This window comes from Asparagus officinalis, chromosome 2 (genome assembly GCF_001876935.1).
Source record: "Asparagus officinalis chromosome 2, Aspof.V1, whole genome shotgun sequence".
NCBI classification, from domain to species: Eukaryota; Viridiplantae; Streptophyta; class Magnoliopsida; order Asparagales; family Asparagaceae; genus Asparagus; species Asparagus officinalis.
In genome coordinates, this window is record NC_033795.1 from 261,321 (window position 1) to 274,872 (window position 13,552).

A 13,552-nucleotide genomic window follows, 5' to 3' on the forward strand; every position below is an offset into this window, starting at 1 on the left:
ACTTTATTTTCTAAATGTAATTTTATATTTTCTTTGCTTAGAAATTTGTACAAGCCTTGATCACTCACACACATGCACACATATAGTGTTAGAACACACTAACACATGCTTAGTGTGTTGGTTAACAATAAAAATCCCCTATGTTAGCCATTAGAGTTTATAGATATTGAGTGAGTCTTAAAATATTTTATTTATACCCCTTAACAATTAGAATCTGGAAAAACTCAAAAGATTAAAGTTGTAGGTATCTTCAAGAGCTTTTCAACAAATCTTAAATCACCTCATTCCGATACCGGATGAGAAAGTTACAGTCAAAATACTAAAAAAAAAATTCCAGAATCTGTGAGTTTACAGTGTAGTCGACTATTGTGCCTTGTAGTCAACTACTAAGCAATTTTCTGACTTCACAGAGTCTGTTTAGACTCAGTGTAGTCAACTACTATGACTTGTATCCGACTACAGATGCAGTTTTTTCAGATTCCAGGTTTTAAATAAATGACTGTTTATAGTCGTTTTGTGGACGTTAATTGGGTTTAAAATTATGTCATGTCAGAGGCTATAAATAGGTTTAAACATCAGAAAACAAGTACCAAGTTTTGCACTTATAAGATTCACATATTGTGTATAAATAGGTTTAAACATCAGAAAACAAGTACCAAGTTTTGCACTTATAAGATTCACATATTGTGCAAATTAACTCTCTAAACTTTCAGTTTTTACAAGTACCAAGTTTTGCACTTATAAGATTCACATATTGTGCAAATTAACTCTCTAAACTTTCAGTTTTTTTATCTGTTTTTCTATAAAAGAGAGTTTCTGATATTGCCTTTGTTCCTATCATTCTTAGATCTTATTTAGATAATGTTTGTGGAAAATTTGCAGTAAAAAGAAATGAAGGAAAATTAATCTGTATTCCTTTAATCTCAATTACAATTGGATTTCCTGATTACAAAAGAGAAGAGAATGATCTGGATTCTCCCCTTTGTTTAATTCTGGGTTCTTCACGGTGGCGATGAAATGCCTCCCTCGAATGCTCGCATCGAGTTTGCTTCTCGTTGACGATCCGACGTCTTGTTTCACTGGAACATGATCTTCTCCTCACGATTTGACATTGTTGAACCTCTGGACGAGTTGATAACTCTGAATGAGTTAGAAACTCTTGAAAAAGAGTTGATTTGAACCGAGAATCGATTCTCAAGCCAAGGATGAAGAAGCTCTTGTTGCAGATCTCCCAAGCTCCAGAAGTGCTCTAAGGATCCTGTTGACGAGCCAAGAAGTTCCCACCGACCGACCGTTGAACTGAATTGATTTTCAGTTATTTATAGGGAATTAAGGGGTGCAACCACCTCCTTAATTCGCTCCTAAGTGGGGCTAATGGGATGTAACCGCCCCTTAAATCACTCTTGAGTAGAGTTGTGATCTCCTCAGATCATGGGAAACAGTTTTGAAACCGTTCAGCTCGTGTTTGAACGAGTCAAACGCAAAATCCATGTTCTGATGTGAATTCTGTGTTCAAACGCAGTGTTTGGAAGCTCAGACGCAGCAATTTGGAAGCTGCGTTAGCATCTTGTTGAAAGCTGCGTTTGGTAGCTTGGGAGCTGCGTTTGGCAGCAGATGATAGCTGCGTTGATAGCTTTCGGAGACTGCGTTTGTGGCCGAACATGAACTGCGTTTGTAGCTTTGGAGCTGCGTTTGCGGCCGAACATGAACTGCGTTTGCAGCTTTTAGAGCTGCGTTTGCGGCCGAACATGAGCTGCGTTTGGAGCTGGATGTGACCTGCGTTTACAGCGTTTGAAGGCTGTGTTTACAGCAATTTGGAAGCTGCGTTGGCAGCCGAATCTGAGCTGCATTTGTAGCTTTTGGAGCTGCGTTTGAGCTACGTTCGTGGCTATGAACGCTATGAACGCGGCGCATCTTGATGCTGATACGCGGGGAGGACTTCCACGTCTTGATTTGAAGAGACCGTCGATTTGTAGTCTATTTCTATCGAAGTTTTGCAAAGATCGTCATTTTGTAATCTTTACTTTAGCTCTTTGATATGCAAGAGTCGTCAGATTGTAACTCTCGATGTTGATTGTGAATGCTGTTGAACTAGAACTCTCATCGGTTGTCGTGAAGGTCGTCAGATTGTAACCTTCAGCAATCTACGTGAAAGTCTTCAAATTGTAGCCTTCTGGAAGTCGTCAGATTGTAACTTCCATCATCGGTATTTGATGGGGATCAGCTATCTATTGTGATTTTTAGACAGCCTACAGATAATATTCAGAGAGTTAAAAAGATTGATAAGCCACTGTTATACATTCACATCTATATCAAGGCTTATAGGATTGGAATTGTACATTGCTTCAAAGAAAGGTTTTGTCGGTTTATGAGAGGGGTTGATCTCTTGGTCTAGAGATAGGTGTGACGATTGGCATGGTCTTGTCAATTGGGTTTGCAATTTGCATGATCTTGCAAATTAGACAGTGTTTGTTGGAAATTTGCAGTAAAAAGACAATGAAAAAAAATTTGACTTGTATTTCTCTCAAAATCAATTACAATTTGGATTCCAATTACAAAAGAGAGGAGAATGAATTTGATTCTCCCCTTTGTTTAAAACTGGGTTCTTCCTGGTAGCGATGGAGTGCCTCCTTCGATTGTTCGCGTCGAATTTGCTCTCCGTTGACGATCCGACCGTCTTGATTCACTAGAACAATTGACTTGTACGATGAATTCGGTTTAAAACTCTTAACGAGTGTAAAGAACTCAGAATGAGTTGGAAACTCTGAAAAGAGTTGGTGAAAATCGAATAACTGGTTGATGTAATTAACTTGCGTTGCAAGCTTAATTACAAACTCTTAAATGAGTTTCGGAACTCAGAGCGAGTTGAAACTCTGTAACAGAGTTGTTAGAACCGAAGATTCGGTTAATAGCCAAGTTGATTTTCCGTTGATGAAGGGATCCTCTTAGATTTGATGTGCTAACTACTAAGTAGTTTGTTGATCTTCAGAGAAATCTCCTCCTCCGTGCGGTTTAGCTGCCGAGATCTGTGAACCTTAAGCGGTTTTGATACCAGCACTCGTCAACCCCTTACTCAGTTGAGTAAGTCGGTTATTTATAGGGGGATTAGGGGTGTAACTAACCCCTAAATCCGCTCCTAAGTGGGTGAAAATTCCTCAGAACGTGGGATAACGGTTTTGAGGCCGTTCGGCTTGTGTTTGAACAAGTCAAAACGCAAATTCCTCAGAACGTGGGATAACGGTTTTGAGGCCGTTCGGCTTGTGTTTGAACAAGTCAAAACGCCCCAGTTAACGTTCTGGGCCTTAACTCTGCGTCCAAGGCTTGAGACGCAGAGTTAAATCTCTGTTAGAGATTTGAGACGCACAGGCCGCCCGTGTGTTGAGTCTCAACTCTGCGTCCTGAGTCTGGGACGCAATGTTGAATGTTTGCTGAAGAACGCATAGTTTGTGCGTTTTGTGTTTTAACTCTGCGTTGCAGAGTTGGCCATCTGTTGGGTAACGCACAGTTCGTCTGCGTTTTGAATTTGAGAAATGCAGAAGTGAATTCTGCGTTTAAGAGAGTTTGTTGACTTGTAACATCGTCCATTATAATATTGCAAAGGCTACTGCTTATTGATCTTTGCCTGTTATAGGATATGAGAGTCGTCAGATTGTAACTCTCACTGTTGATTGTGAAGGCAACTGAATAGAGTTTTCATCAACTGTCGTAAGCGTCGTTGAATTGTAACTCTTCTCGATCTGTGTGAAAAGTCCTTTATTTGCAACCTTCATTTGTCGGCACGAAAGCTATTTGATTGTAGCTTTCGTTGTTGGAACTTGACGGGAACCAATCATCCATAGTGATTTTAGACGAATATTTGCCCACAGCTCTCTACCAAGCAACTCACCAACTAAGTCCAACCTTTTATTTCTGAAATCATTACACTGCTCATCAGCATCTCTAATAGTTGCTAATATAATATTAGCCATGTTGTTGTCGCAGCCATCAAGATCAATCATCTCAGAGATGAGGTCGTATTTGTAGCGATTGTGGAGTTGCGGATGCAGTGATTAGAAAGTCGTCTGATTGTAACTTCTATTGTCGGGGCTTAATAGGGATTAGTTATCCATTGTGATTTTTAGACAGCCTACAGTCAGGTTTGCTTTTGATTTTGTAAGGTTTTAAAATCATAGTGGAAACTCTCAAGCGGGATTTGCTTGGGGACTGGATGTACACCGGGAAGGTGGAACCAGTATACATGCTTGTGTTTATGATGTTCATTTTCTGATATTGTCATTCTTTCTTTGTAATTTATAATCTACTTTGCAAACTCACCCTCTAGTGTTTAAGTGTAAATCTTCCGTAGATTTTTATAAGAGCGCACTCTATTCTTAAGGGTCACGATCCTACACTTGGTATACATAAGCAAAATCAGGACCCTACATTTGGTATCAGAGTAAGGTAAAAAATGGCATCAACAAATACATCACAATTCAAAGAAGGTCATTCTACAAATCGTCCACCAATGTTCGATGGATTGAACTACAACTATTGGAAGTGTCGAATGAAGATTTACCTTCAATCAATTGGCTATGAACTTTGGAGCATTGTGGAAACAAAATATGAGAAGCCAACCACCCCTTTCACGGAATGGACTACATCTCAAAGGAACAATACAAACTTGGATTCTAAAGCAATGAATGTCTTATTTTGTGCTCTTGACAAGAATGAGTTCAATAGGGTGTCAACGGCCACATCCGCATATAATATTTGGCACACACTCGAGGTAACTTATGAAGGTACAAGTAATGTTAAAGATACTAATAATAATTAAGTGAATTTGGACTCAAAAGCAATGAATGCTCTATTTTGTGCTTTGGACAAGAATGAGTTCAATAGGGTGTCAACGGCCACATCCGCATATGATATTTGGCACACACTCGAGGTAACTTATGAAGGTACAAGTAATGTTAAAGATACTAATAATAATTTCATTTGTTATGGTTGTAATAAGCCAAGACATATGAAGAATGATTGCCACCTTCTAAAATCAATGTCAAAGTCTACAAAATTCAACAAGAAAAGAAAGGCTTTGACGGCTACATGGGATGATAGTGATGATTAGTCTTCGGATGAAGAAATCGAAGAAAAGGAAAGCGCTCATATGTGTTTTATGACACAAGATGAAGTAAGTGACAATGAAGAGCTTTTAGATGCTTTCAATGAATTATATGAAATATTTTTAAGATTAAAGGCTTCACATAATTTTCTTAAAGGTGAAAATAAAAGATTACTTGAAGAAATTTCTAATTTTAATTCTTCTACTATTTCTTATTCTCAAGTAATTGAATTGAAAGAGGAAAATAAATCATTGCTTAAAGAAAATCATATTTTGACTAATGAGAATGTTTATCTAAAATAAGAATGCAATGATTTAAAAATTCGCATTAATGTTTTAGATAAAGATATTTCTTCTATTAAATTAAAATATGATGATATATGTTTGAATGTTAGTAAATTCAATAAAAGTAAAGAGAATTTGAATAATTTGCTCTCATTTCAAAAATCTTCAAACAATCATTTTGGCATTGGATTTGTTCCTAAGTATTTTACAAAGAATGATTATGTTTTGAAGAATAATAATAAGAATATTCATGCTAAACAAAATAAGTATATATGGATTCCTAAGAATTTGAATATTCATGATAGGAATGATTATATTTCATCTTATATGTATGAAGTTTGCAATTCAAAGAATTACACTTATGTTAATAAATGGAAAACAAATTCCAAGTGGATTTAGATTCCTAAGGGCTAATCCTAATGATATAATATAAAAGGGTACCAAAGTGCTTAATATTTTTATTAAGGTACCCGGGGAAAAAAATTTAACTAGAATTATATTTATTTATATCCCTTAACAATTAGAATATGGAAAAACTCAAAATATCAAAGTTGTAGGTCTCTTCAAGAGCTTTCCAACAAATCTTAAATCACCTCATTCCGATATCGGATGAGAAAGTTACAGTCAAAATACTAAAAAAAAAATTTAGAATCTGTGAGTTTACAGTGTGTAGGCGTCAAAAAAATGCTTACAGACATCCAAATACCACTCAAGGCAAAGAGAAGACGATAAACGCCATTCTCTTAATCAGAGGGGATCATTCAAAGGAAGCGAGACAACATGGAAGAATAGTGTACACACCAACAGGCAGTACATGACGGCGCGGCTGAGGCGCGACAGTACATGGTGCCGCGGCTAAGGCGCGGCAGCCCATGGTGCCGCGGCTAAGGCGCGTCAGATTTTGAGGAAGAAAGAGAGAACTTTCACCCTTTGACAAGCATCATTTGGTGATTCCTAGAGATCTAAGCTCAGACTTGATCTTTGGAAGAGTGAATATCTTACATCGATAAGATACTCGCTTTCAAATCCCTACTTCGATAAACGAAGGAATGATCCCTAAACATCCTCACGATCTGTGAATCGGTGGTCCACGAGCCAAAGCACTCCCGGCACAGGCAAAGTCCCTCAAAAGCAGGAGTTGATAAACAATTTCTGTGTTATTTTCTCGAGAGTTGTAATTTTTACTTATTTTCGTTGTAATTTTCTGTAAATGACTGAAGTTTTAATAGAATCGACAATGGAAACAACTTTCGCTGAAAACACAGTGTAGTCGACTACTATACCTTGTAGTCGACTACTAAGTAATTTTCTGACTTCACAGAGTCTGTTTAGACTCAGAGTAGTCGACTACTATGACTTGTAGTCGACTACAGATGCAGTTTTTTTAGATTTCAGGTTTTAAATAAGTGACTGTTTATAGTCGTTTTGTGGACGTTAATTGGGTTTAAAATTATGTCATTTCAGAGGCTATAAATAGGTTTAAACATCAGAAAACAAGCACCAAGTTTTACACTTATAAGATTCACATATTGTGCAAATTAACTCTCTAAACTTTTAGTTTTTCAATCTGTTTTTCTATAAAAGAGAGTTTCTGATATTGCCTTTGTTCCTATCATACTTAGAGCTTGTTTAGATAATATTCAGAGAATAAAAAAGATTGATAAGCCACTGTTATACATTCACATCTATATCAAGGCTTATAGGATTGGAATTGTACATTGCTTCAAAGAAAGGTTCTCTCGGTTTATGAGAGGGGTTGATCTCTTGGTCTAGAGATCGGTGTGACGATTGGCATGGTCTTGTCAATTGGGTTTGCAATTTGCATGATCTTATAAATTGGTCAGGTTTGCTTTTGATTTTGTAAGGTTTCAAAATCATAGTGAAAACTCTCAAGCGGGATTTGCTTAGGGACTGGATGTACACCGGGAAGGTGGAACCAGTATACATGCTTGTGCTTGTGATGTTCGTTTTCTGATATTGCTATTATTTCTTTGCAATTTATAATCTACTTTGCAAACTCACCCTCTAGTGTTTAAGTGTAAAGCTTTCGCAGATTTTTATAAGAGCGCACTCTATTCTTAAGGGTCACGATCCTACACTTGGTATACATAAGCAAAATCAAGACCCTACAAGGTTGTCTTCATCTGCGATTAAGGGGAAGATCCCTATGGAGATATGGTCGGGAGAGCCAGCACACGATTATGACCAGCTCAAGGTATTTGGGTGCCCTGCATTTTATCATGTGAGAACAGATAAATTGGAACCTCGAGCTAGGAATGCCATATTTGTAGCATTCAAGCGTGGTGTCAAAGGATACAAGTTATGTGATCCAGTTGATAGGAAGATTGTGCTAAGTAGGGATGTCACATTCGATGAGGCTTCTATCTTAAAGTTTCTTAGCTCTCATCAGGTGGAGAGCGATCCGACGGAGGAGACATCGCAGGTGGTGGATATCGATGCAGCTCCACAGTGTCCAGATGGTGCAGTATCCAATAGAGTACCGACTGAGGTGATGCCAGGCGAGCATGACGGTGACACGGATGATACATGTACTGATGTGCAGGATCCGGGACCGATGGCTCAGGTTCAGGATTCTATTACGGTTAGGAGACAGAGGAGAGACATATAGATGTCAGCACAGTATATCGATACAGTAGTTGCATATGCACTTCCGATGGAGAGTATCAATGAGATGATGCTTACTATATTCAGAGAGACCGAGCAGAGTTCGGAGGTTGATTCGTGGTAGGTGGCTATGCAGGAGGAGATGGAGTCTCTTCATAAGAATGATACATGGGAGCTTGTTGAGCTTCCAAAGGGACGGAATGCAATTGGTTGCAAGTGGGTATACACGAAGAAGGAGGGCATTGAGGGCACTCCATTAAGGTTCAAAACTAGATTGGTTATGAAGGGCTATGGACAGGAGGAATGTATTGACTATAATGAGGTTTTCTCTCTGGTGGTAAACCATTCTTCGATTCAGATTTTGCTAGCTTTAGTGGCACAGTATAGTTTGGAGTTAGATCAGTTAGATGTGAAGATAGCATTTCTTCATGGTGATCTTGATGAAGAAATATATATGACTCAGCCATTGGGATTCCGAGCTACAGGGAAAGAAAAATTGGTTTGCAGATTGAAAAAATCGCTATACGGTTTGAAGCAGTCTCCTCGACAGTGGTATAGGCGATTCGATGGTTTTATGATTGGTCATTCGTACACTCGGAGCCAGTTTGATCCTTGCGTATATTTTCGTAAGTTGAAAGGATGTGCGTACATCTATTTGTTATTTTATATCGATGACATATTGGTTGCCTCTGTTTCTAGATATGCTATAGATGAGTTGAAGGCACAGCTTTCAAGGGAGTTTGAGATGAAAGATTTGGGTGAGGCGAAGCATATTTTAGGGATGTAGATCGGCAGAGACAAAAAGAAAAGCATAATTTGTTTGACACATGTGGCTTATTTGAAGAAGGTTCTACAGTGATTTCATATTAGCATGGATACAAAGCCAGTTAATTTACCATGGGGAGCCCATTTGAAGCTTTCAGCTTACCTTTCACCGAAGTCAGTTGAAGATCGAGAGTTGATGTCGAATACTCCATTTGCGAGTGCGATTGTGAGCTTGAAGTATGCGATGGTATGTACGAGACCGGACTTATCACAGACGGTGAGCATGGTTTCGAGATACATGCACGATCTAGGAGTGGGTCATTGGGACGTCGTGAGATGGATTTTTAGGTACATTCGAGTTACGCTTAATGTTGATTTGGTTTATGAGTGGGACACGATAGGTGGGCAGTTATGCATTGGCTATGTTGATTCGGATTATGCTGAGGATTTGGATAAGCGTCGGTCTACTATGGGGTATGTGTTTACTTTGACCTATGTGCCGGTGTGTTGGAGATGCACCTTATAGTCTACGGTGGCTTTGTCTACGACGGAGACAGAATATATGGCGATAACAGATGCTGTGAAGGAGGCTATTTGACTTCGGGGACTTTTGGAGGAACTTGGTATATCACAGTGGTCCGTCACTATTCATTATGATAGTATGAGTGCTATCTATTTGGCTAAGAATCAGGTTTTTGATGTGAGGACGAAGCACATTAACGTTCGTTATCACTTTGTTTGAGATGTTCTTGAAGATGGTGATGTGGAGATTGTGAAGGTCCACACGAAGGATAATACGACAGATATGCTCACTAACGTGGTTCCGAGCAACAAGTTTGATCATTGTAGAAGCTTGTTGCACATTCGTGATTGTTGAGGCCGTTGACGGCCATTTGGATGAACTACGGGCGGCTTGATCCTTGGGAGAGGGGGTACGTAGACAACCACATTGGTACAGCCGAATTTGGTGAGACGACGCATTAATGCTCATGTTGGTGTCGGCTCAGTTTTGAGAATACTTCGCCTATGTAGAGAATTATTGGATAGCAGGTTCCTAATATATTTTGGTAGCATGAGGTTATTAGGATTCCTAATCTGTTTTGGTAACAGGTTATTAGGATTCCTAATTTATTTTGTTTTTGGTTTTAGGATTCCTAGTTTGTTTTGGTTTTAGGTTTTCTATATATATGGAACGCCTTAGAAGAGATTAGAATCATCAAAAAGAGGAGAGTTATAATCAGATATTAGAGAGACTTTTGAGCATTCTGAGAGGGAGATATTGTGAGCAAGTTGAGAGCTTTGGTTGATGGTTAGTTTGTGAGTTTTGTGAGATTATAACCCTTCGTACTCTCCTTTATTTAGTAGAATCTCCTCATCCTCTCCCCGTGGACGTAGGCAAATTGCCGAACCACGTAAAATTGATTGTCTCACTGGTTGTGTGATTTGTAATAGCTTATTTAGGTTCCCTCGACAGGTCAGTCCTAGAACTGATGAAAGGAAGAGCTGATATCCCACTTTGTTGAGATATTTTACTTTTGGTTCTTGTTTCCTTGGTGAAACAGGAATTCCTATTGCAACCTGACTCTCTTATTGTTGTGCCGAGGTGCAGCCGAAATTTTCGCTGCGCGTAACAATACCTTAATTTTTTTTGTCTCTCTCTCTCCTCCAAGAAAGGCAGGCTATTGCCCTCTCAAAAGTGGACTGCTTCGTCCCCCCCCCCCCTCTTTTTTTCTGTTCTCTTTTTTTTATTACATAAGGCGGCTACTACCCAGCTAGGTTCAGTTTTAGTTTCTAGGGTTTTCACTAAACCCCCCAAAACATCTTATAATAATACATAAAAATCATGCTAATAAGTATTATTTGTAGAAAACTCCATTCATAATCTCTTAATTACAAACTAATATAATTCAATTCAAATATATCTATTGTATTCATCACTACTTAAAAAAATAGGATTATTACAGCTTCATGTTGGATAGCATGTTCCTAATATGTTTCCTAATTTGTTTTGGTAATAGGTTATTAGGATTCCTAATCTGTTTTGGTAACATGATTCCAAATCTGTTTTAGTAACATGTTATTAGGATTCCTAATCTGTTTTTGTTTTAGAATTCCTAGTATGTTTATGATTTTAGGATTTCTATATATATGGAACAATTGGAAGAGAGAATTGAGAAGAAAATTGCGGATATTTGGAGCACAGAAAAGAGGTATTTCTTGAGCTATTGGTTCTTTATTTGGAGAGAATTAGAGATTTGTTGGTGTGACTAATTGATGAGTTTGAGTGATTCGTAATCTCAGTTTGTACTCATCTTCTCTATTAGTGAAAAACCATATCCCCTTCTTGCCCCGTGGACGTAGGCAACTTGCCGAACCACGTTAAAATTGGTTGTTTGTATTTGTGGCATTGATTTGGTTCGTTTGGCCTTCTCTCGACGTTCGTTTGATTTGATTTCTCGTAGCAGGCCTTCTCTCGACGTTCGTTTGATTTGATTTCTCGTAGCACGTTGGTTTGGTTGTTTGGCTTCCGCAGCCCTCAACACTTCAGATATATTAATAAGCTTAATCTCAAACAACAAATAAACGAGGGCTAATAAAAATCGATGTGGATGAAGATGCTTCTTACCAAACTCCTTACAAGTAATTGCTTGGAACCTTATTTAAAGCTGAAAGAAATTCTGTCTCGGATTATTACACAATATTCTTCGCAGTTAACTTTGTGCATAATATTCCAAAGTACACGTAACGCACAATTGTATCCATATATTGGACTTGGTAGGTAGGTAAGGATGTATCTTTTAGATTTGAACAATTAAACTAGATGAACAGGAATCATATGACATAATGTGACTCTCCCATGCCCCAACAATCTCAAATAACAAAAAGAGGAAACTCCGCCTCTTCGTTTTTAAGATTGGGTTCCAATATGTAGCGTAGTACTTGGTGGGATGTCAATCCATCCAAAATTCCATGTTATCTGATGGATTGCCAAGCTTGTTCCATACAAAACCCCCCACGTTTTCCCCAGTTCAAAGGGATTTGGTCTGCTTGGTGCGCGTCCCTCTTGTTGCAGCTATGGTCCATTATTATTACTATTATTATTATTATTAATTATAACTCACTGTTGTTTTATATCCGCTTGTATAGTTAGGGGAACAGCCAAATTCAGGTTTGATACTCATCGTATCCGTGTGTATTCAGCAATGACATGTACAATTACAAACATGTCTCGGTAAGTAAAACTCATAAACCACGTCCACAGAAATCAAATGCGGAAATCGGATGAATATTAGACGAGCATATAATTAATAAAAAAGTATATACGTTTTGTAATGGAAAAAGTGGTCGAATAACCAAGACTTCTTAAAACAGAGCTAATTAATAACAAAAGTTAGATCCTTCTACCGCCGAAAGTTATTTCGAAACCACTAGTTTCAGGTAGAAACAGTTTCAGCGACTGATTGGTACGAATATAATCCGGATACCTGAACACAAATCCAATTTCTAACCAATATATGTATCATCATCGGCATCCTACCAAAATTTAAACTAGATGGTCTTGTTCTACTAGATACGAACATTTAGTCCAGCATCTTATATATGCTGCGTGCATGTTTGAGTATCGCTATGAATTTTACATCCAGCTTGTATATAATGCAATTCCAAAAATAAACAGAAGGATATATAAAACAACCGATCTTAATTTAAAGAGCAAACCTCTTCTATTGGATGATTTACTTGCATTTATCCACTTATTAATATTGGCTCGTTTTCATTTGGCCGCTGGCTGGGTCCAGCTTCACCCCGGCAGAAATGTGTATCGCATCAAAGCTACTTTGGTTAGTGGAGAGGCAATGATTAACACATGAATTAAGAGACTTAATGATGCGTCGTGGAATGGAGTACTGGATTAATGTTGCTACTATCAACTGGAATATTGCTGTTATTATTGATGATGATGACGATGATGATTTAGGTTTGGTATATGTTGCTCTCAATCTCTACCCCCACAAACAAAAACCAATGGCCTCGGCAACTCCCCTTTTCTCGGACGCTACTTAATTTGCTACTGCCACCACCACTGTCACTTAAGAATCTTTAACAACATTGTTTAAGATTAGATTAATTAATTAGAATAGATATTCTTACCCTCGGATAGACTAAACTGAAGTAAGGGTGAGGTCGTGGGATGTAGCCAGATCACCATAAGAATTCATTAAGTACTAGAGATGGGGAATTTTCATGATGGGAATTGGATTGGTTTAATTTTGAGTTGTTAATTGCGATCGACACTTCTCAATTTGATGATTGCAACTCATACTTTCATTTTGTTTATATTTATATTACATTAACTATTATAAAATAGTATTATTTAGAGGTAATTAGCGTTGGCGCCGGATATTAAGCACAAATTTTGTGCTTGGTAGTGAAGTGTCATATTCTCATCCACTCATTCTAATTCCCAACCATTCCACAACTCATATGAATGTGGGACCCGGTTTCAATGAGTGGAGGGGAATATGTCACATCACTACCAAACACAAAAGCTTATGCTTGGTACCAAGCATACCTATTTTTCTCATATATATATATATGGGCTTTTTATAATAGTGGTGTAATACATGAACCACTTTTGTTCTTTAATTTATACGGGAACCATTTTTAAGGTATACTTACTTTCAATAACAACCAAAATCCATTTGTTGTTGACTTTTTTTTATCAAAATTACTTTAATTTCTTTCTCTCTCTCTCTCTCTCTCTCTCTCTCTCTCTCTCTC